General features: G+C 37.5%; 1 long non-coding RNA gene across 1 annotated transcript in view; it reads left to right on the top strand.

Annotated features, from left to right (window-relative positions):
• The window catches only part of LOC128898094 (uncharacterized), a 71,682-nt gene extending 46,557 nt beyond the window's left edge, over positions 1-25,125 (top strand). Inside the window, exon 3 of the long non-coding RNA XR_008462696.1 lies at positions 25,047-25,125. This is a non-coding gene — a long non-coding RNA (uncharacterized LOC128898094). The remainder of the gene's footprint in view (positions 1-25,046) is intronic.
• Positions 25,126-25,588: the final 463 nt, after the last annotated feature.

Here is a 25,588-nt window from a genome sequence, read left to right as displayed (position 1 = left end):
ACCCCAACACGTAGGAAGGCCATTGTTAGATATTTAAAAATGTAATATCCACAAAAGCACCCAAGGAGGCTTTATAAAAGAGACATCATCAGAAATAATTGGGAAATTTGAGTCAAAACCTTTAGAGGATTTGCCTAATTACTTTACACTTCTGTAAATACAAGGATTCTCTTTTTTAGGTAACTAAATACTTGTATGGGTTTGTCTTAAGATAATTAGCACCGTACAGACTACCCAAGAGGACAAAGTTGGGAGTGGTGAGGGATGAAATAAGGACTATCACAACATAAACCACATTCATACCACACATTCCTTTTCACATTTGTGTAACAGGCCAACCCTCTTCACTTTTCACTTAGGCTGAGGCTGCATCAGTGAGTGCTGTGAAGCATGAAATGCACTACTAGAGATACTACCATTTTATGGGGCTGAAAAAGGAAGGGATATGGGTTACCTAGCAAAATAAGAAGGCTCACATCACAAAATGTGGATATATACAAACTCTGATAAAAGTCAGGCATATTCTGATCTACCACTTCTGAGTATTTACAAGGAAGAAACCTAAAATAAACAGTATACAGATTGCAATCCCCCAAACAAACGTCTAATCTGCATTTTCTGAGAACAAAATACTCCACAGGAAGGAAAAAAACTCTATTTTAAGAGATGCTCAAGAGTATTTGCCTCTTCAGTTGTTTCACAGAATCTCATATTTATCTTCAATTATCATACAACTACCAGTGGCTCTAGGGGTGAATCACTGTCTCTATGGAACCTAAGAAGTTTTGAGAGTACTGCTGCATTCTCTGTTCATCAGATATGGGGGGCTAGAGTTACAGCTTTAACCTACAAAAACTTCAGGGAGAACTGAAGATTTACTTTTGTTTTGTTATTGATAGTTCCACATAAACAGCTCTAGAAGGTAATTTTCCAGTAATCTTCCTAAGAGAATTAGAAAGTTTATGACAACTGTAATCTTATGCTTCTTTATCAGTGGTACAACTCAGTATAGAGTTTTGTTTTGTTTTGTTTTTTTAATCTTTGCACATCTGACGTTTCTTCCTTGTTTGTCTGGTCTGCAATATGTTCCTCACAACATATCTGACTATATTCCTGTGAAAGAGACAGTGTTAACCCTATTTGGCAAATGAGGTACTGAGAGACAGTGACGGTTGCCTGTGTTTCATAGCAACTGCCCAGAATGCTTAATTTGTTGAAAGTTAAAAAAAGAGCCTGGGAGCAAGGATGGCCTGTTCTTCTTCTTCCTAAAACTCCCAAGGGGTGTACAATCAAGGACACTAGACCCAGGCAGACACCTGGGAGAACATAAAGTAATTCCAGTGACTATTTCTAAAAGCTTTCTAAAATTACTTAGGCTAGTTTAATCTCTCTGGCTCTGATTCAAGACCCTGGTCCACAAAATGTCCAACTATCTTTCCAAGATAGTCTGTATTTCGTACTGAATCTAGCATGTTAGTTCATCAAACTGAATTAGGCTCTGCTACATTCTCTGGTCCATTAACTTCCTTTAAACCTCACTCTGTATTAGCCAACGCATTGCAGTGCACAGCTTAAGTTAGAAGACATAGCTTGCATAAATTTATAGTGAAAATAGCATTGTCATCTTCATTTGTGTGGGGTAGTAATTCTGTCCCTTAGCACAAGAGATAAAGTGCTGCTTAAGGCAGCTTTTACCAGTAAAATTTCAAGGAAGAAAGAACAGTCACCCATTGCCAATGCCATTTTCCCACCAAAATGTCTTCCCTCGGAATATATCAAATGGACCCCCCCTCAACTCTCATTAGGAGATTAGGATGTGCAGAGGAAAATACAAACCACTATTGGTAGGCTGAGAAAGTATTCCCCTCCTTAGTGTATAAATGTTAATAGGATAAAATAAGAGGCAACGCTAATGGCTGATTTAAACCCAAAAGCCCAGAGACATTTACATTCAGTGCATTCACCCAAGTGAGCTTCTCTACTGTAGTAGGGTAGATACAGTTTTCAGCAACAAACAACATGCCTAACATCAAATGAGTAAGTCAAGTACAAACAAATGAATGTACAAATGAATGTAGCATTTTAATTTTACCAATTGATGAGCTTGGGTATTTAATTTAATCTTCCTTTGGATAGCTGTGGTTCCTACAACAGAGATGTAACAACACACAGGGGGCTCTCTCCTTTGAATCAGTCTGACCTAAGTGAAAGTGAGAAAGCTCTCTGGGCTCTGTAATACTGTAATAATTTTTACTATGCAATTGTTTTTTACATGTGGAAATCAAGGTTCGTGCATCAGGGCTGGCACTTGATCCTGACCTCAAAGAATTCTTCTGCTACCTAGATTTATATGTGAATCATAACCAATGTTTGCAGTCTGTACTCAGTTTATTTTATCATTACTGGTTTTCTGATTAATCCTCCATCTCCCCATGAGTAACATGCTTGCAAGGTTCAGGCAAATGAGACAAAAGGCTGCAGATGAGTTCAGGCTTCTGTTTTTAGAAGGGGTGTAGTTAGTACTCTTCCCTGGTGAGGCCGCATCTGCCCACCTCCCTGGGCAGCCCATTCCAATGATGAATGACTCCCCGTGAAGAACTTTCTCTCACCTTGAGCCTAAACTTCCCCTGGTGCAGCTTGAGACTGTAAGAAGGACCTCAGGGAACTGCTTGAAAGAGTCCAGTGCAGAGCCACAAAAATTAAGGGCATGGAACATCTTCCTTATGAGGAGAGACTGAGGGGGCTGAGGCCCTTTAGTTTGAGGAAGAGGAGACTGAGAGGTGGCTTCATTAACGTTTATAGATATGTAAAGGGTGAGTACCAAGAGGATGCAGTCAGGCTCTTCTTGGTGATGCCCAATGACAGGACAAAGAGCAATGGGTGGGAGCTGAGGCATAGGAAGTTTCACGTAAACATGAGGAAAAATAATTTTCACTGTGAGGGTGATGGAACACTGGAATAGGAAGCTCAGGGGTTTGTGGAGTCTCCCTCTCTGGAGATATTCAAAACCCTCCTGGATCCATTCCAGTGTGATCTAAGTGATCCTGCTCTGCCAGGGGGGTTAGACTGCATGATCTTCCAACCCCTAACATTCTGTGATTTTTGGCATGCTACCTTGATAGCTGCTCTATATGTAACCTTTAAGTGAAAGTGATAAATGCGTGAAATACCCCAAATCAGATATAATTTGAGAAGTGAAAAAACAGTTTTCCTTTGCAGGCAGTGACAGAAAAGTGTCTAGTTTTTGGCCCACCTGGCATGCAAGACAGCCCATGTCAGGGCAATCTGACCATGTCAGGTTCATCTGACAACACACCTAAGTGAAGTTCTTCCATGTAATTTGTCTTTGTTAATTTTAACCAAGTGCTTTGACAAGGGAATTAGTTAAGAGCTTTTCTTTAACTTGTCTATGCTATTGCAATATCTTCATCAAAGTCAATATGCAGTGTAGCAAACCTACATAATACCAATTACCTTTGTTTCCATGTCTCAGAGCCAGGGCTTCCCAGAGGTTCCCAAGGTTCATGCACAACCTGCAAAGAATATGCAGAAGAATTGCAAAGGAGGTCTTGTTTGAGACATTGCATTTAATTTAGGCATTTCATTGCAGATGAGTTTTGTTATATAGTACTCCCAGAGTACTGATGTCTCATGTTTAAACATCCATTCCTTGGTGATCTTAAAGGTCTTTTTCAGCTTTAGCAATTCTGTGAAAACTTTGAAGTCCCTGTTTGAGATTTTCTAAACTGTGCCTCCTTTATTTTAAAATTATCAATGCTCATCTCTGTTAAAAGGCAACATCTTTGGGAAAGTTTGAGCAAAACACACTCACATCCCTGATTTATGAAAGAATGTAGTGTTCATTTCAAGAAATTACTAACTCTTACTGTTTAGAAACAAGCATTATGATGACAGTGCTCTTCAGGATTACACAGATAAAAATCCCTGTCCGATAGCATTAGTGCGACAGAAAGGCTGATGGATCCTGGGGTCAGGTTTTAAAGCTAAGAAGGAATGCTTTCTGTGAATATTTATGAGAAAGAACTAGCTAGAATTGATACTGGTAGGGACCCCAGTAGTGTGCAAGCTGTGTGAATTAAATTGAAGCTTTCCAAGACATTTTTGCTTGCGCAAATGACTCACCTTTTAATCACAGCATTAATGGTACTCTGTTGAAATATAGAAAACAAAAGAAAATAGCACATGTGCTTGAATTTGTAACTGGAGAAATTTACTAGGAATAGACAGCAGCAAGAAAAGTGTATCCAAATTAAAAATTGCAGTTTTTACGTTATAATTTTGTTTGGAATGTTTAATCCTTCTATAATCCTCAGTCCAGGTGGTCAACTGCATGTTGAGAGCATAAATCTTGATGGATTATCATTTCACAGATATTTTTGGTAATTGCTCCATCTTGGAGGAAGTGGGCCCTGGCAGTGACAATAAACTTTAACATTTTGACAGTATGGTGGTAAATTTTAAAACACAAAGCCACCATGAAGCCTGGGCACAAGGTGCACTTTGTCACATTTATTCCTTTCAAATTAACTTTTGGCTTGATCGAATCGGATCAGATCAAACAGGACACTGAAAATACAAAATCCAGAAGCTGGTCTAACAACTCCCTGTTTGCTTCCTTGTATAGTAGGAAGAACCATTTTTGCCTCCTTATCCTAAGATTTCCAGTTTATATTACTGACTTCTCAGTCCTATTGCTTCATTCTCTGCTTATCATGAAGGAATTGCATCTCTGCAGCATGAAACCAGCCAAACTTGTTCCTTCTCGCAGCACTTGTCAAGAAGAGTGCTTTGACTTTTCAGGAGAGAAAATGGATTACTTAGATGCACTACTGATATCTCTCAGCATGCTGCAGCCCAGCAAATACAGCCTGGGGAAGGCTTACAGATCCTCCACAAAGCACAGACTCAAGGGACGGAGAACAACAGATGAATTTCTGTACAAACTGATACCAATGATCATGCCCATGCTGTGTGGAGGACTTACATTATCCTTTTAGTTGACATAGGTACTCCAAGTGCTCTTATATCACCTCTGAATACTGAGTCTGAATAACCTGGGTATAACCACCAGGAGCTTTTTCTCTGAGAGATTAAATATGTAATATTTTACAACCCAGTTTAAACAGATCCCATGTAAAATTCAGGACTGGTTTTCAATATGTAATTTACTTTTAATTTTTAAACAAGTTTCTTGGGATAATTTTAATTTTATTATCTGTATCTATGGAATGCTGAACAAATTAAACCACAAAAATCTACAGATCATTTGATATTTAATCTTTAATCTCTTCTGGTAAAATGAAATTTTAACCAATCATAAATTTAGGTGAAATCAGAACTATATATGTCACAGTATAATTAGATTGCTGAGTTGTCAAATAACAGCAATCCATTATCCTTATATAAACTTCTAGTTTCCAAGGCAATTTAGTCTCTAAGCTCTGAAGAGCTGGTGGTTAAATAAGTATGTTTTTCTTATAAGTTTATTGTAGGAAAAAAAAAAAAAGAAAGAAAGAAAAGTTAAATTCAAAACAAAGGACAAAAAGAGACTTATGGACAGTAACAAAATGAAATTAAATCAAACAATGTGTTTGTTTTATACCAACATAAATTCTGTGAAAAGAAAGAAAAGAAATGTTTGGAAGAAATTTTGATTAGGAAACTCCACTGCTGTAAGAGTCTTCATCCAATGCTTTCTATCATTAATGAATGGCCTCCATTAATGGAGTCTCCAGATACTTTATTTCACATTTTGCAAATGTACTTGCAGCAAGGTTTAGAAATAATACAAAAAGAAGCTTACATGAAAAAGAAATTAAAATAATAACTCATTTGGGAGGAAGGGAAATGGACAACCCTCATTTGCTCTTAAAGGAAATCTATTCCATTGATCTAACATTTAGATCCAGAAAAAAAGTAAACATATATAGATTCTAGAGCAGCAAATGGAGGGCTCATTTTGAGGTGCATTGATTTTCAATTTGTGGAACAGGTTGTGCTTAACAAGCAAATAAACCAACTCTCCCAAATTAAGTTATGTATTACCTTGTTTTTTTGACCAAGAATTAAAACCAACCAAACAAAATCAAAACCAAACAACAGCTCCTCCCCCCCGCCCAACCAACCAGCCAAAACAAAAAGAAGTGTATTTTCACAAGTAAAGATTCTACTATGCCTTTTCTCATTCTTGTGTAACTACCGTCTACTTACTGTTACTTTTTCAACTCTATTTTTCCATCCTTTGAATTTGTATATTCTCCACAAACTTTGTTTCCATCCTTGTCTTCTTGCTAACCTTTCTTGTTTTGAATCTGAATCTGAGATGCTTTGCATGCTATAAGAAATATGAAACAAGGGGTTTTCTTTTTATGTGTTTATGTGGAAACTCAGCTGGCTATGCACAGTCTCAGAAAACTCCAGCTTACTGGAGATCTTCCCTCAAACAGTGGTTACTGAACACCACATGTTTCAAGAGAGCTTAAGGGGGCAAAAGTGTGAATAGAGGAAATAAAGAGATGTAGTTCATCTGAAAGATTTTGTCATGAAATTTTGTTTCTTCAGTACCAAATGTCTGGATGTCATCATTTCTCGGCAATGAACTTGTTCTTCAGTCAGGATTATTATTATTTCCTAAAAATTCTGTGAGGCAACACCTTAGGATACCATGAAAACCATTTCCACAATGGTTTGTACTTGACTACTGTACAAGTATTAATCCAGAAGCTTTATAAAGGACTATCAAACACTGTTGTCTATTGGCTAATTTCCCCCAGACCAACCTGTAATCCAGAAACCTAATGACTAGAAGCTCTTAGTTTGGTTATCAAAGTCTGACTGTTCATGTCATTCTGGCACATGAATGATAATACTTGTGGGAAAAAAAATAAATAAATTAGGCTCTTTTCCCAGATAGTCTTCAGCTGAGTATTTATAAACTGTACAGATAGGGGTGGGAGAAGAATTTTCCTGTTTAAAACGTTTTCTTCCTTGTCATTGAACTAGGAAAGGTGGACTGATGGACCATGCTGTTACTCTTAATGGCATTCTCATATATCTTTTAATTACCAAACCAAACCCTCCCCATCATCTTTTACTACTTTTGTGAAGAATCCTCTCACTCCTCCACTAACAGTATCAATGAACTGTTTATTGCCCCTTGATACAACTTACTTCTTACTGTTTGCCTATAATCTAACATAAAGACATGCAATCTGGTCCTGTGACTGCATATATATTATATATTAGTCTCCCTCATCTTCTCATGCTGTCTTTGTTTTTCTGGCTTCATGTGCCTCTTAAAATGTTGCCTTTATTGCTTGCTGTTGAAGGGTTTGGGCTATTTTTTGGTGGTGGGGGGGGAGGGAAAAGACATATTTTGGTTCAGACAGCTGTGCCATTGCTGTGCCTCTTACTTATTCTGTTAACACAAATCACAATTCAGAAAGATGAAACTTAAAAAAGATCCTGCATGAGAGAACTGAAGTCAGGAGGTGGCTTTGTTGTGCAGACACTGGTATGAGCACTGATGTGCAAGTGTCTATGGGTCTGGCTGCAGCACATTGTCTTCTTCCCCCCAAATAAAGTAATTCACAAGCAGGATTCCAGTAGGCTGCTATTTGACATGTATTATCCTTCACTTCTCTGTCATGTGCTTTCAGACACACTAAGAATTATTCATGTGGCAAACATCTGGATTTACATAGCAGCCAGTAGAGATAAACCGTCTGGCACAGGGAAGGAACATGTGCAGAATAGAGCTAAGAACCCTAAATCAGAACCTGGTGAGGAGCAGGTCAGTACTACTGTACTGTCCATCCAGCTGGAAAAGTAAAATTTAGGGAGGGGATTATGACAAATTACTGAAATTTCAGAGGAAGTATTGTGTGGCAGGTGGACAGTAACTAGCACCTTCACAGAAGCTTATCTCTAAACCCAAGATAATTCATCCTTTGTTGCTAAGACTGGTTTACAAGGAAGGCAATAAAATGAAACCATTCCAAATAAACTGTGAAACAAAACAACAACATCTGATAGCCTTTACAGGAAAGTAAACAAGAGGCTTACAAAAGTGCTAATGCATGCTATTAACATCTACATGTGGGCCATCTCTGGGCCTAGTAGAATGTGTCTGTCACCATCTAGAGGCAGGAACCACAAATTGTACTCAAGCCTCAGGGAAACCATAGTTAGGATTCATTTAATGCAAGCAATGGATAGACCAAAGGAAATTTTAATCTAGGGGAAAAAAAGAGAGATACAATTTTTAATAGAAAGCCTAAGGGATCTCAGATTCTGCTTAGTTTTCATACTCAGGGAATAGACAAGAAAATAGCATTTCCATAAAGCTGTTCACTAAGGAAGTGGAATGAATCACTTTGCAAGCAGCTGCCACCGTCACTTTCCCAATGATATGTTCCAGGCTTAGGAGAAGATTTTTACAAATATCTCCCAAAATACCCCACAAGTCTTGCTTCTTTTAGGTTATGAAACTGTTTTCTAGGTATTGGTTTGCTTTTGGTCTGGAGGAACCAGAGATTGCCAAAAGGTGCTGTACAAAAGGTGGAGACAACAACAAAAACGATGCTCACCCTCTGGAAGCCAAAATCATATGAAATTAAGTGAGCTAGCTGAAGACAGATGACTACAGGATTATCTCCATTCGGTTTCTTAGTGAATCCAGTATTTGTATGAGCCAGTAAAATGAAATCATGGTGATCATACCTCAAGTGAAAGAAGCATGTGACTATGTGCAGTTACCATGAATCACCTGTTTTGCTCACTTTGAGCCAACTCCTTCTTTGGTATTTCTAGTATCAAAAAATGCTGCTTTTCCAAATTCTCTCTGAGGGAAATATTTCAACTCTTGGCAAAAAAAGGTGATTTCTGCATGAATTCCACTGGCTAGGAAGGTATCAGGCTCTTTTTTTTTAACTACTGAAATAGATGTGTAGAACAGCTGGAAAACAAGGATTACAGTTATGATGAAAATGGGAGTGAGACGTCAAACATGTCTTTTCCCATACTAGATGTCAATTAGACAAAGCATGCCTGATAAGGTTGAACAAGTAACACCCTTTTCTGGCTTTTATGACCTGAAGCTGGGGAAAAAAAAAGATAGGTAAAATGCAATAACAAGTTATAATTTCCCTTGTCTCAATAGTATCTTTGTTTGTCTTAAGCTCTAAACAAATACTAATATAAAATGCGGAAAGAGATAATGAGACAGTGGAACTTCAATGTTTTGCTGATGTCACTGAATGGTTTATTGATTCCATTTAATTCCTAATTGGCTCACATTATTAAATTACCAGCAATCAGGCCAGAAAGTAGTTTAAATGATCAATCAATGCAAAATAAGGTCAAGATTATTAGTGACAGATCGGATAGGCAGATAAATAGATCAATGAAAAGGAATAAATATAGATCAATGAGAAGTTTAGACTAAATGGGAAAAGTAGGTTGACTTTTTTTCTCCTTTTTAATTACATACCCACTGCCTTTTTCTGTGGGGACTCGAAATCTTGCAGTCTTTTTCTACACTGCATAATTATAATTCTCAGATCTGACTGATCATGTCAAGTCTTGAAGCAGAACAAATAGTGAAAACTAGGCACACTGAGATGTTGATCCATCAAATTACATTAGCAAAGTCTCATCTTAATAGAATCCTCTCTTAATTCCACCAAGTTCAGATATGAAGAATACTTAAATACATAAAAAACCCCAAACCCTCCACATTAATTAAACAAACTTACAATAAATTAGTCTAGACTGGTGCATAACCTTACATTTGAACTGCTAGATTAGGTTGACTATAAACTGACTGCATGTTTTTTTTTCATAATTTATCTCAATCATTAACTCTGATAGCAGAGCAAAGTTCTAATTTAACTAATATCCCCAAATTCTCTTCTTGCCTTTGTTCTGTCACACCACTGAGTGGAACATCGTTTAATATCCAGTAAAATTTTCACTTTCACAAAGTCTGTCTGATCTTGTCTCAGCCACATCCAGAACATCTTATATGTTGTCCTCATTAGCCAAGAATAGGTTGAATTCTTCTTAATGATCACTAGGGATCAGTCAGATTTCTGCATAAACCAGGACAAGCTGCTTCATTTTTCTGTGCCTTGGCTTTTGCACCTGAAAATGAACACCTTGATTTTTGTCCTCTTTTCTTTAAATGGGATTCTGGTGAAGAATACTTCTTAATGTTAAAAAGAAGAGAGTTTTGTCTTTGGTATTTTTGGTTTGGATTGGGTTTTTTTCCCTTTTAAAATCACACCTCAGGTTTGGAAGTTAAAACCTTGTTAATAATGTTAAAATGTATGTGCCAGTTGGTTTAAGAAAGGCTCTTGTTTGTAATGCTAACTACTCGGATTAAAATCTGTCTCAGGGTTTGACTATATTACTTCCATGGGTTTTCCCAAAGCTCCTTTCCAAGGAATATCTGGCTACAGGTCTCTATATGCCTCCAGGTACACCCACAAGTATAATGCAAAACAGGGGCAACTTTCTAGGTTTAAGCCTATCTCCTTCCTTACCAATTCTGCCTCCATAAGAATCTCTTGCTCACTGCTCCAGCATTTGTGTCATTGAGAAGAAGATGGGAAGCAGAAAAGTTTGTATTCACTAGTGGTCTCCCTGTCCAGATCTGTGTGGGAAAGTAAGTCCAATCATAATGATCCAGAAGGATATTTTCTTGATATATCTACCAGGTGACTTATTCACTATACATTGATGCTTTAGAAACATATAAGCCAGAATTTCCCATGTTTCTATGATAACTGAGCTCTCATCCACTCTTAAATAGATGTAAAACGTCTCCACATGTACTTAGCAGTGAAATTTCTGAAGAGATTCTTCACTCTCTATTCAGACACCTACTGAATCTCACACTCCTCAGTCTCCATAGTCTCCCACTGCTATACACTTGCCCACAGTAGCAGTGGCAGCATTAGAGCTGATTGAAAACATTGACAAAGGATGAAGGATATTGAAGGATGAAGGCACCGAAGTCAGTCCTGGAAAGTTTTCACAGCCAGTTCATGCTTTCAGCGAGTTCCAAATAGTGGGGTAAAAACAAAACCAAAACAAAGTAAAGCAAACAAAAAAACTACCAAGCAAACAAAACAACAACAACAACAAAACAACAAACAAAAAACCAACAAAAACAAATAAAGCAAAACAAAGAAAAAACCACTATCAAACAAACCCCTCCCAAACCCCCTCAAGTTTAAAAGAAGTAAAAAGAATTTAAAATAATTCTTTGTGAGAGTTAGCAAAAACCATTTCAAAATATTTCTGCACTACATTTTCACCTCTCATTTGCCCTCCAAGTCTCAGATGCTGACCTCTCTGATCAAAGTGGTTTCCCTCACTCCTTTTCAACTTCAATGGCTGCTGCAGTTACTTTACTCACTCTTACAGATTGTGTACTGCTTTGTCTTTTAGGTCTGCAGAGTTCTCCTACCTACAAACAAAAAGTACTACTTATCTTTTTTTTAATAGCAGATAAGGGCAGCACGGGATTCTTCAGCAGCCTTTTGATGATGTGTATTATTTTAGATGTCTGGTCTATGAGTCTGGATACAGCAGAACAGATGTCTTTCTTTAGACAGACTCTTCATCAGCCTTTTCAAACTCCCACTGGAAAGCCACTGTTTATTCTCTCCTCACCACCCACTCAGGCTTGCTGCGCCTCAGCAGCTGCCGTAAAATTCTCCCCTTGATGCTAATGCATAACTCACATCTGCATTAATCAGAGTACATATGTAGAAGCAGTGAGGGAGGAAATACATCCTCTAGTGAATTTGTAAACTCCAAGAGCATCTAAAAATATGTGTTATCCTTTCCTTGAATGTACTATTAAAAATAAAATAAAGCATCTCAAGCACACAAGATTCAGTTCAAGATATGCAAGCATTTGAAATAACATGAGTTCATTTTTGACTTGGTGGTGTTCATGTCTATCTAAAACCAAATAAACAATAAACAACTGCAAGACACTCTGGAGAATATTTCAACCCTGCCATACTAAACTAAAATGTGGAATACTGTACACAAAACCGACATTGGAACTTTCCTCAGATTGTCTTAAATCATGCTTGTCACATGCATTTACATTAGCTGCTGAATACTGAACTGATTCCACAACAAAGGAAGGAGAAAAAAGAAAATCATTTTCATCAATAAATTGCAATTACTTACTACAGGAGTTTCAAGGGGAAAAAATGACAAATGATGAAACATCTGTTCTTATTTTTAAGACAAGGTCACCAATAGGGGAAGGTAAACCAGAACAAAATAATTTTGCATTGAAAATAAAAACATTAGGCTGAGAAAATTAAAGCAATAGATGTCACAAGGCAGATAAGCTCATCAAATAGTTATATTACCAGTAACATACAGATGTCCAAATATCTTTCTCACAGATATTCCTCAGTGATTTGAGTTTTAACAGAAAAGAAATTCCTGATTTACCACCCTCAAAGGTATCCAGTGGTTTGTCCCAGGGTGCCCATGGAGTGCAAACCCAGTTCTTCCTTGCTCTGGGCATCATTCTTGTGTTTTACTATGCCTGCCCAATTCTAGCCGATGTTTACAAGAAGTAACACAGTAGAAATGTGTGTTCACAGCATCCAGTTATGTCAGTCTCTAAAGCAAAAAGAGAAGAGGGAGGCAGGGAAAAAAGAAGAAGAAAATTTAAACAGAAAGCTAAGAAACATGTTCTGGGAAGCAACTGACAGTTTTGTTTACTGAAATTTAGAAAGGACAAAAGATGAGCATTGAAAGCAGAATGGAATTCAATTTATCACATAAGGCAAATGATCTACCCTAATAAAGTTATATCTGTCATCCTTTAGGTGGCTTCCTCATGTAAATTATAGCAGCCATGCACATGATGATCTTCATCACTATTCTGAGGACACTGACAGATTACAGAGCCAGCAAGGTCTTTCTAGGACTTAGACATATTTCTCCTCTATCTGTGAATAAATCAGAGGAAAATTCTCCGTGGAAGGCAGGTGTGCCCTTCCTGAATTCCTTTTGTGCTGCTGTCTGTGTACAGGGGATCTCTAGTTCATTCACCAGCTTGATTGAAACATCAACAACTCCAGATATGGGCTACACAAATGTTTGCCATGTGGATATATTTTGTTGTGGGAAATTTATTTCCTTGTAGCTTAAAGGGTATAAAGTCTTAAAGAAAAAAAATGTCTTAAAGCAGAACAACCAAAGATCACCATACTTAGCAGGCAAATTATGTTTTCAATACACTTTAATGTATTTAGTTTGCTATACTGTTTTATCTTCTTTTTAAACATTTCTTCTAGGAATGGTTTATCACTGTAAATGTTCCCCAAGTATATTAAAGACTCTGGCCAGCCTGATCTAGTGTGAGGTGTCCCTGCCCATGGCAGGGGGGTTTGGAACTAGATGATCCTTGTGTTCCCTTCCAACCCTGACTGATTCTATGATTCCATGATTGTTACACTATTATGCAACCACCATTATGAACTGCAGCATTAATTGAATTAAATGATAAACAAAACAAATGGTATTCTAAGAAAGATGGGACAGTGATTCAAAGAATGGATGCAACCTAAGCAGCAACAATGAATGTCTGGGTGGAAGGAATGGAGGAAAGAAAAAGCAAGCTAACAGTTTTGAAGAGTATTAAGAGTGATCATTTTCTATGGCACGTGCTCATGCAGTATGTGTGACTTAGCTGGGCATTGGAAAAATGGTGAAAAAGCAGTAAACAAGTGAATTAAATGAGTTAATAGACATGAAAAATCAACATGCAAACAAGCAGATTTTCAGTTCTTTTCCAGGCATTTAACAGCAAGGATATTTAGAAGAAATAAGGAAAAGCTCACTTAGGCAGCAACATGAAAAGAAGCTGAGGCACATGGCTGTTGCTCTAAGAAACAATTTGCCTACGGGCCTGCTGTGAGTCTGTGAAAAAGGCAGAATGAATGAACACACAGGTCTGTGAATTCCTTTTCTAACTACTTGACCCTTCCTAATTGGGAGCAAAGTGGCAAGTGGCGACTTGAAATGTTCCCAAATGCATTGACTTTTACCAGATTTGAACCAAGACCTGCTGGCAATGCACTCATTCTCTTAGTCAAAGAATTTCTTAACCAGATCCTTCATTTTCAAGTATTCAGAGTTTTTCATTGTCTTCTGCCTTTCTTTGGTTGTGTTTGGTACCTTCACTATCAAACCTCATGACTCCTGCTAGTTCAGAAGCTTGGATCTGTGTGAATGTGAACGTTTCTTTGTTAAATCAGCGTTTTAGACATAAATTCAAAGGCTGATGATGGAAATGGTTCAAAATATTTTCTAAGCACTGCAGACATGGGTTTAATCCTTGGCTTTGCAGAACATGAAAATAACATAACTGGTGCAATTTATATAGCATATATAAACTTCCATCAGCCATTGAAATGTCAAGTAGCTGTGTAGTATCAAAGGTATTGCATCTTCTGATAAGGACACACGATCAAATGTAGTTACCTTAATTCATATGACCTTTCCTCAGCAGGAGAACACTCTATATGCAAAAATATATTTTCATGGTCACTTAGGAACCTATTAAGTCACAAGTTTAAACAAATATCTAATAGTAGGCTTTCTTGCAAAACCTTTTCACAGCTAAATTGGGCAAAAGCTGATTAGAAACTCTTCTCTGAAACCAGACTGTGAAAATATTTTAAAAGCAGTATTATTTTTTTCTGCTTTCTAAATGAATGTCAGTCTCCTCGTTCTAGTAATGAAGAAGAATCCACCAGGACAAAACCAAACACACAAAAAAACCCCCAAGTAACTAAAAACCCCACAAAACACCAGGTCCCATCCCAGCTAGTCTTCTAGAATTTTTTGTAGAATAAACAAGAACAACAACAACAAAAGTGCACAAGTGCTTTTTACCCAAAGGCACAGTTCATAATGGTCCTCCTCATAAAAAAAAAAAAAAAAAAGAAAAGAAAAAAAGGCTGACTTGTGTTTGTAAAAGAAATGTCAGAACAGAAAAAGACACCTACCACTCACAGGGAACTAGAGGAAATATGAGGCTCATCACCTGGTGGTGACACATTGGCTTTATAAGGAAATTAATCTATTTATTTGCACATTGAAAAAGTCTTTTAAGTTGACAGATTGGATTCCTTTGCACTTCCAAGACCCTGAGGCTTATCCTCTCATGAAAAGCAGAAGAGGAATTAGCATCAAAGCAACTTTCTGCAATAAGTAGTAGGGTGTTTTTTTTTTCTTTCTTTTTTTCTGGAGAGATTTTGCTTTACTACAATACTCTGTAATGAAGGGGTCTCAGGGTAAGACAGACCTTTCTAATTTGGCATATTACAGCTGAACCAGATTTGCAAGCCCACTGTTGATTATTATGCTTACCTTTTTATACTATATTTTGTATTGATCTGGAAAAGAAAACTGAAGATTTGTGTATGGACTGAAACTAACATGCATAGTAATATCAATTCTGTGATTATTGTAAATATCTGAAATAATGATAAAATCTCCAAAGAACACCCCTTCTGATTGTTCCCTGGAGTCTCTTAATAAACATAGCACCTTAGGTGACTACAAGGGATGGAGCAAGGATAATTCAGAGATATTCTAGGAGGGTTTTCTTAGTTGGTAACAGTGAAAGCTGATAATGACTATTGTAAAGAAGGAATATTGGAGAAAGGCAAAACAATCACAGAACTCATATTCTACCTTCAGGGAGAAAGCTCTACCACTTCCCTTAAGATAGGAGAACTGATCAAAGAGCAGTTGCACCAGGCAGGATACAAAAGAGTTATTCTTTATTAAATAAATAATTCATGGAAAAATGGATTAGTCTTCTCTCTCTGTCCTAGTCAGTTGTGAAATACTATGAAGTGGTCTGACAAGGTTTGTATTTTATTTTATATATATAGCCTTAGCTTCTTTCCTGTCCTATTATTTCCAATTTTATTATTCTCCATTTTTTTCAGTTGTATTAATTGGTTTTTGGCAGCTCCTATTAAACTTGTGTAGCTTCCTCCCAAAATAGATATTTCAGTGTATTTCCTTGCAGTATTTCCTTTCTGCTGCATAGAAGGGATTAAAAAGGATTTCCATAGTACCTGGAAAACATCCAGGTACTGCGTGACCTCTTTTTGTGGATGATCTCAATAGAGAAAATGTTAGAGTAAAACTGAATGTCCTGATCAAATAAGTCCTATTTCTGACATACTAAACCAGAAGCACCCTCGGCCAAATTGCAAACTGAATCTCAAGTGTAGTGAAAGAAAGCATATCTACTTCTGTCTTTGAGGAGAAAAACAGGAGGAAAACACTCATACTTTGTTCTGAAGACATACACAGGCCACATTGTGAATGTCCAGGCATGACAAGAAGCCAGTTGACAGCTGGTACCAACAACTTTCATGTACTCAAGATTAACAGATCCAGTGATTCAGCTAGGGTTAATTGTTGTGAAATGGTCCAACACTATTGATTCTGGGTTTTGTTTGGGTTTTTGGTTTGGTGATTTGGGGTTTCTGGGGGTTAGTTGGATTTTTGGGGGATTTTCTTGGATTTTCTTTCTTTCCTTCTTTCTTTCTCTCTCTCTCTTTCTTTCTTTCTCTCTTTCTTTCTCTCTTTCTTTTTCTCTTTCTCTCTTTCTTTCTTTCTTTTTCTCTTTCTCTCTTTCTTTCTTTCTTTCTTTCCTTCTTTCCTTCTTTCCTTCTTTCCTTCTTTCTCTTTTTCTTTCTTTCTTTCTCTTTCTTTCTCTCTTTCTCTCTTTCTCTTTTTCTCTTTCTTTCTTCTTTTGCCCCCCCCTTTTTGGTAAACTTTTTTCCTGACCTGATTTTTTATTGCATCTTTTTCATTTTGCAGTGATGTTAATTAAGCTTGTCATCAGCTCATATTCATGACACATCTTCAGAGACAAGTTATCCAAAGTTAATTTTTATCATTATATTAAAACTTTCATAATTTAATATTCACATGGCTTTAAGGATGTTAAAGGCATCAAGAGAATTAGTGATGAAATTTCAAATGTAGGTAAAAGAAGGACATCATTCTTTAGTTATGAGCAAATTCGTCTGTAATTGCTTATAGAACAAGCCAGTGTTTAGATTTTGTTTGTGCTTGTGTGATTTTATGTTTAACTCTCCCATGTCCTCAGAAAACATACTGGCTACAATAAGATTTAGATGAGGTATTTAATGCCAGAACATGGCATCTTATGCACACAGATGTCAATAGTAGTTCCTCTGTGACTGAATTTTCTGAGGCCAGTGGCATCTAGTAGTTATTTAAAATGACACACTGTTAAACTGAAGGGCACTGGAAACATCAGAAAGAGTCATGTTTCTAACAGTCCCTCTGTGCAGGAAGAAAATTACAGGAGTTTACTTTGATACCATAATCCACAAAATGCAGTGCAGTCAGTGTGTTTACATGTATAATCTTGTCAAGGAAGATAAGAACTTCACCTGCTTAAGTGGAGTTAGATCTGGCAGGGGGCATAGCTACTAGAAAGGACCCAAAACCTTGAAGTATGAAAGTATGGACTCATTTGATAGTCAGTCTCAAGACATCATCCAGAAGTTGCGCAACATTTAATCGGAAGTTCCTGTAACTAAAAGAAGAGGTGAGACCTGAATGGATTTATTTTCTTAATTTAGTTCAGAGTATTAGACTATTGCTTTTGTATAAAAATACTGGCATTGTGCTACTGGTGTACTGAGCTTTGAGGCATTTGGGCACAGGTACTCTCAGTTAAAGTGAATCTCTTTAATAATAAACCATGGCATACAGTGATGAGATCCAAATGATGAGATACAAGTGGCTTAACTTTGTTCTTTTCTAGTTTCAGAAATATGAACAATTTTCTTGGTTAGCTATAAATGTAACTTTTTGCCCCCCAAACTTTAAAAAAAGAAAAAAAAAATCTAAAAAGAAGTTTGAGATAGTATCAGATATGGAAGCAGCGTTTATATTTGGCACATGTTTGATAAGAGCAAAAAAAGAGAAACACCTGTAGCAGCCAAATTAAAGCCCTGAGGAGTTAAGCAAATTTGAACAGAAAGAAATCGGCAGTGTTGAAGCTGAACCCAAAGCTGGGAGGGAATATCTAATCTGCAACATAATCTAAAACTTACAGCATTTTTAATACTTTGGTTGAATCAAGTGTAGTAATGATGGTACCATTTTCCTTTTTGGCCCTTGAATTGATTCTTCTCCATCTGAACTTAATAAGAAAATAAATGAACTAAGAAACACGGACTATTTCATAAACAAGAATCCATCCTGTACTTGCTTGGCATAGGCTAGAAAGGATAACAATCAATTCACATTGAGTATTTCTGGAAGATTAATGACACAGCAAGAGCAGTGCAAAGAACCAGGAAAGACAGAAAGGAGGAAAGGTATGTGGGCAGAATATGTAAAAGTAAAGAACAAATTTACTCAACTTTGATTTTATATCTCTCATTCAAATCAAGGAAAACATGAATGAAGTAATATTGCCATATTACCAAAATATGGATTTCAAGATATTAGAAGATTTATTTGAGGAAGTCATAAATATAGTCTAGAAGTCTATGAGGATGCTACTCTTGTATGTGTTTTGTTATCTTCTATAATTTCTTCATAGCTTCTTGAGAAATTAAATACCTAAGAGAAACATTGCCTGGAGAACACATTGCATCCACTTGTAAGGGGGTTTTTGCTCCAAAGGCTCCTTGGCTCTACCCCTTCATGCATTTGGATGATTTCATACTGAAAGTACAGAAGTTGTGAAATGGTAAGCAATGTAGTCAAAAACTGACTGTAGGTGCAATAGTGGGTATTAAATAAATAAATAATAGCCCCCAAAAAGAGTGCCTTTGAATCTAGAAGATCAAGGACTGTCATGAAGCCAAGGACAGAAGGGGTCATGTATTGGAGTAGCATAAAGGCTAAGTTTAAGTATGCTGATCTAGGTATGTTGTTTTCAGGCACAGAATCAATGCTCCTAGATGCAAATGTGGAAATCAGTATGACCTCAAAGGGTGAAATATTGAAAACAGTCTCTTCCCAGTGGACAGGTCATAGAACCACAGAATAGTTTGGGATGGAAGGGACCTTTAGAGATGACCTAGTCCAACCCCTCTGCCATGGGCACTGACATCTTTCACTAAATCAGGTTGCTCACAGCCCCATTCAACCTTACTTAGAACACCTCCAAACATGGGGCATCTGCAACATCTCTGGCCAATCTATTCCTATGTCTCATAAATCTCATTTAAAAAATATCCTTATGCCCAATGTAAATCTACTCTCTTACAGTTCAAAACAATTGTCCCTTGTCACTACAGACCTTGGTAAAACCTTGTTAAAAGGTCTCTCTCCTGCAAGTCAGCAGAAATTGCATGCTAAAAAGTAAATGAGGAGGCATGAGAGAGGTGAAGAACACACAGAAGAGACAAGAGGGACAAGATATGCAGGGAAAAAAAGAGGTGTGGATTTCAAGTTGACTGTTTGATAGTGACACAAGGATTCTGTTAAACAAAGAAGTGAGGTGGGGCATATAGACATGACCTACATATGCAGACATTTATCACATTACAAATGGGTGCCTACCACTGACAAACAGAAATGCAGAAACTGCTTCTCTTCCACAGACAGGATGCTCTCATACAACACAACTCCTCCTGACAAGTGCTTATTACCTGTCCTCCTGACAGAGACAGAGACTGCTTCAGCAGTAACACAGACACAAGCATAGCCACTTGCAGTTTTCAAAATGCACCTGCAAAAGATCTTCATCTCTGCACAGTTTATTTAATAGGGTTGTTCCCTATGCAGCCTGAGGCCAAAGTGAGGCAAAGCTTTCAGAGAAGAGGTAATGTGCATTCTTGGAACAAAGGATGCAGCTGCAGAAATGGGCAACTCTGGGACACGTTTTGAGAGGCACAATTCTTTAGGCACCGGAAGGTGGCTTTCAATAGCAGCTAGTTGGACAAATAAAAATATTGCTTATGCCTCAAACTTCACATTGCTGCCTTTTATTTTTCTTTTAAGAACAGAAGAAGAGGCTTCATTTTCCCCTTTTATATATTTGATATGATTCTGTTCTAGCCCTGAATTACAGCATCCATATTTATTTTGAGCTGGTTTTTACAAGGCATGCAGAGCTCTTTATGTGCAGTGGATTCTCTAGTGTCTGCAGCACCATTCCACACCAACTGTTTCTATAATTCCTTTTATAACTAAATAAATTGCAAACACTAAACTGTAACCTAGACCTGCAACTTGCAGCTGGGGCTAGGCAGAAATGAGAGGTGCCACATCCAGATGCAGCACAAAATGATATGGTGTGTGTTTTCCATTTGGCAAAGACACTTCAGTCCATATTATTTAAGCTCTGTTGTAGTTTGTCCACTAGAAAATCAGATATGTCAGAACTAGCAACGCACTATAAAATAAGTAGAAGTGGAATCTCCCAGCACTTTCTCAGCTTTTCAAGCTCCTTAAAACAAGTAAAGTAAAATAAAATTCAAATCATAGCACTGCCTCATCTATAGGCATAGAGTTTCAGTGGAAGATGTCCTGGTACTGAGGTACCAGATGGAAGGCAACACAGTATCAGATCATTGTTACTAGGTGGGATTAAAAATATGTATCTGTTGAAAATGTAATATAAATCACTGAATAGATACTACTAAAGAGATATCACCATCGTTAAGATAAGTTATTGTCCTTGGCCATTCTTTTATAAATATGTTTTTTAGGGATTCTGTTGTGCAAGAAAAGTGAGTTAGCACAGGATTCATCAGCAGTAAGCACAGATAGAAGCCACCTAGGAACTGTAAGTGGGACATGCCTATTACTTGGTACTCCTAGCAGAAATTCTTTTCTCCAATAGGTCTTGGAGCAATTGTGCTGGAAAACACAATTTAGGTGGTTGAGGCCCCGTCCCTGGAGGTGTTTAAGACCAGGCTGGATGAGGCTCTGGCCAGCTTGATCTAGTATGGGGTGTCCCTGCCCATGGCATGGGGGTTGGAACTAAATGATCCTTGTGGTCCCTTCCAACCCTGACTGATACTATGGTACTATGACACTAAAATTCTTTAGCCACATACTTAAAATGGTCTTTCATGGCTGAATCTTCATGACAATTTTATATATACTTTGTTTTCATACAAAACTTCATTTCATTACAAGAAAATTCTCCCCTGTGCCCCTCTTTTCTTCCAACATCATGATCTTAATAAAGATCAATTAAAATAGGTGATTCTAATCCTGCTAATCATTTGGGTCCCTCCACACACACTGCCATGTTTTAATTCTTATCCAGTGTTCCTGATGTGATTTGTAAAAGCCTAACCCCCCCAAATTCTGTCATATCTGCTAGAATCTTCTTTTGTAAGTGTATTGATTGTTGCTCAAGTGTAAGTGTAAGGAACAGATAATATTATCTGTTGTTGTTTTGACAACTATTCATTTAATTGAAAACAGAGACGTGTGGGACTATGTTGACACAGGATTTGAGCAACTAGTATTTAAAGTAAATCTCAGGTTAAAAAGCTTGACTGACATATCAGTATGCCATGTGACTGTTTTGCAAATTATAACTTGTATCCCCTAGAATAAAAACAATAAAGTATTTTCTTTTAGCCATGCCAGATGTTTTGATGAGATTTGCTAGAGGTGCCAGAAGTAAGACAACTCTGCATTTGAAAAAAGTCCATTACATTTTGACTGCAATATATCACTTGTTAAATCTAGACTGTTCTCTGCTCTCCCTTGGACAGTAACTTCACCAGTCCTCACATAGCTTCCTCTGAACAAACCAATAGTTCACTTCCTCTGGGGCAGGATCTGGTGAGTTCTGGAATATAAATGCCAACAATCACCGGCTACATTCATGTGACCAGCAAGCAAGCTTCTCTAGATGTGACAGGCAAGACACCTTATGGTTGCAGACTGTGACCTGGGACAAAGTTTCTTCTGAGAATGTGGCTTTGCCACTAAGCTTCTGAAATTCAACTCAGTTGGTACAGAAAATAATCCTGGAATATACTTTTTGGATTTTAGCCTCTGAAGACAAGCAAAGGTCACGTACAAAGATTTGCAAAGGAGTCAGGCAGCCCTGATTTGAGCTTGGCCAGAAGAAACAGAAGCAGCACAGTTTTATTCCCCTGGTAATTATATCACCCTCTTCCAGTGGAAAACTTTTGACTTTTCAGGCCAGGCATTCTAGTGTTCACAATACCTGGCTTTTACACATGGGATGAAGCAACAGCTGAAGTGACTCAGTTCAGGTTGGCTAGCCAAGCCCATAGATGGACAGTCTCTCTACTTAAAGCAGTTCTAACCTTTCCTTGCAGTTTAGGGAAGGTAATTACCTTTGCTGTCTCCCAGAATGCTTCAACATCTACCACAGGAGGTTTTGTGTCTTTTACTGAGTCATATGTCTAGTGAAGGATGTGAGCCAGAAGATTGTTTCAAGCTTTTTGAATAAGCGTGTTTCAGCTTTGCCCTAGACAAAGTAAATCATGTGATTACATGGTGGTTTGTTATTTTTTATATGAGCCATTGACAACAGAAGACTTTCATACTCACTCTCCAGTACTTTCAGTATCACATACCTACTGCTATTCTGTTACAGCAGCCTAAATTTATAAAGTAAGGTTGTTCCTGACTCCTGACCATTTTTGTGGCTCTCCTCTGGACCTGCTCCATTAAGTCCATGCCTTTCCTTTGTTGATGGCTCCAGAGCTGGATGCAGTACTCCAGGTCAAGTCTTACCTGGGCAGAGTAAATTAGCAGAATCACCTCTCTCCATCTGCTGGCCATGCTTATTTTGATGCAGCCCAGGATGCAATTAGCCTTCTCAGCTTCAAGAGCACACTGTTGGCTCATGTCCATTTTCTCATCCATCAGCACCTCCAAGTCCTTTTCTACAGAACTGCTCTCAATTTCATAATCCCTCAGCCTGTATTGGTATCCAGGATTGCCCTGACTTAGGTGCAGGACCCAAAAGTCCAGATAGATGACATCTCTTGGTGTTCCTTTGTCCAGTTTTGTGTTTAGAAAGTTTTCCCCTCAAAATGTGAATGCAGTGACTGAATTAAAATCTCATTTCTATTCTAACCTGGCAAAGACTGAAACCACACAGTCAGACCCTCAGTTTTAGATTCAGACAGAACAGCTAAAACCATGCCTGAGTAGGCTGTGGGATAACTCACTGTCTGCAGTTCCCCTAGATGACCATTTTGCTATCCATTAAAGCAGGGGCAAAACTAAGGTCTATGTGAAGTATTGCACAGAGTAACACCTGAATCAGGCTGTGGTCTCCTGCTACTTCTGCTCATCCCCTCTCACCATTAATACTTTCCATGCCCAGAAATTTCCCTGACAATAGGAAATTTATCTAATATCAAGGTGAGCAATTCTGTACATTTTAACTTGTGCACTAAATTTGGGAAAGAGATTTTTACACATCACAGATGTTCCCAAAACAAGATTGGAAATCAACCCAATTACTCATAAACTTGCAGTGAGTCAGTCACACAAAAACAAGGGATGTGCCTAATTAAAGACTTTTGTATTCACTTCTTTCCCCCCAATGTCAGACTCAATCATTAATGCCTTAATAACCAGTTATTTTCTTCCAGCTGACATTAAAGAAGTGATTGTAGTTATAGAAGAAAAGAAACTAAATCAACATAGAGATCTACAATTTACCCAGAGAAAAATCTCAGAAGACAGGAGAGTTATACTGTTCAACCAGATGATACTACAGAGCTTGTACTCAGCAAATGCAGTGGGAATATGCCAGTAGAACTAAAGAAATAATGCTGATCTTCTTGTCCCTCAAGCAGGGTCATACACCCAATGTGTGCAACACCAACATACACACAGAACTGCTGTGTTCTGATGTTACTGCATGTTTGCACAAATGAGCATGCAAGGTAGTGGTTTACCTAAGCAAGCACAAGATCAGATGAAATGACACAAATCTATCAGCATTCAAGCATCTTGGGTTAGTAAATGTCCCTATTTAAAGCCTATTCATTAATATTCTGTTCCTCTATGGGCTAGTCCATTCCTTACTTTGGTTTAAAGGTATAGTATTAAAAGCAAAGCATGATTCATGCTCAAGTGGGGGGGATCTTCTTTAAGGAAGTAGATATCTTAAGAGAGGATATATGTCAATTAGATGCTAATCACATTATAATGAACATAGTTCACACAGAGTTCATCTGTAGTTAGTCTATAAAAAAATAAAACTACTTATTTTGCCAAATTTATATGGTCTGTTTAGCAAGACAGATAGGACTCCTCTTTAGAATCTTTTCTTATCTCCTTACTACAGAAGATCTGTGGTCTTTTGGCTACCATTCATTCATGCCTATACTTGATAATCTGAGTTAATATTTTGGGTTCTTTTCTTCATTTTGTGTATGCACACCACCTCATTATTAGAAGAATCTGCTATATTGACATGAAATTTTCTGTCATATACATAAATGCAAAACTTCACCTTGGAAAACTGAACCGTACTATCGTGGTTTCATTTATTTCACTAGAATGCTTTATTTGTACTGTGTGGATCTGCTAAGGATTGTTTCTCTCATGGCTCAGAACAGTACTGTGAAACATTTGAAATCACATGTGCTGTCCTTAAAATTATAGAATCAGGATGAGTATATGATGAGAGTACAAAGCTTTCCAGACTCAGTAAACTCACAGGTTTCCAAGTGAGCTTGTGAAAATATTTGCATATGATTATTGCTTTGCTTTAAAAAAAATGCATGTCATTTTAAACTCTCCAACACTGAAGTATTCATTGAGGTTCAAATCTATGTTAAATAACCTTTAATTTGATGAATGCTTACCAAAGATGATAGATAATAAAATGTAAAAAGAGTATAAATTTTTTTTAGGATTTCAATAGATTTTTAAAGCTTAGCATTTCTGGTCTACCTTCAGACTAACCCAAGTCTACAATTTATTCAATGTATGTTTCACTGCAGAGTGCTTCAGTAAGAGAAATTGCTTGTTGCGACTCCAGTTTCCAGTCAACTGCAGACATTTTTAAAACATAGATCTTCAGTAAAGGTAGGATCCTGGCAAGCTAAGTATTCCTGCTTGCAGCTGTCACTGCTTTCACAATCATTTCTTCAACTTCAGGCTTAGGTTGCTAAAACTTCAGACATGCAATCCACAACATTACAGAGAATGCTGTGTTTAAATGCTGTTTTCCTACATCTAATTTGGAGACAGCTATAGGATTCACTGCAGACTTTTCTAGTGGGTTTCCTACAAGCAGCTTTATTCCAACCATTGTACTACTACCATTACATTGCAATTGATTTAGGGGATCACAGTTTATGTGCCAATGCAGCAGTACAATAATAGACATGAAGTCTATTGCTCTTTGTTGCTGAGTTTAATGATGGGTAAATTGTGTTTATCTATATTACCTTCCATATCACAACCAAAGAAAGTGCTTTGCAGATTGCTCTTGCCTGAAAGTCTTTTAAATCAAATCACCTGCAACTTTTGTACATTCTAT

This window comes from Dryobates pubescens, chromosome 18 (assembly GCF_014839835.1).
Source record: "Dryobates pubescens isolate bDryPub1 chromosome 18, bDryPub1.pri, whole genome shotgun sequence".
NCBI classification, from domain to species: Eukaryota; Metazoa; Chordata; class Aves; order Piciformes; family Picidae; genus Dryobates; species Dryobates pubescens.
Note: the sequence above shows the minus strand (reverse complement) of the source record. Positions and strands in the feature narration are given on the sequence as shown.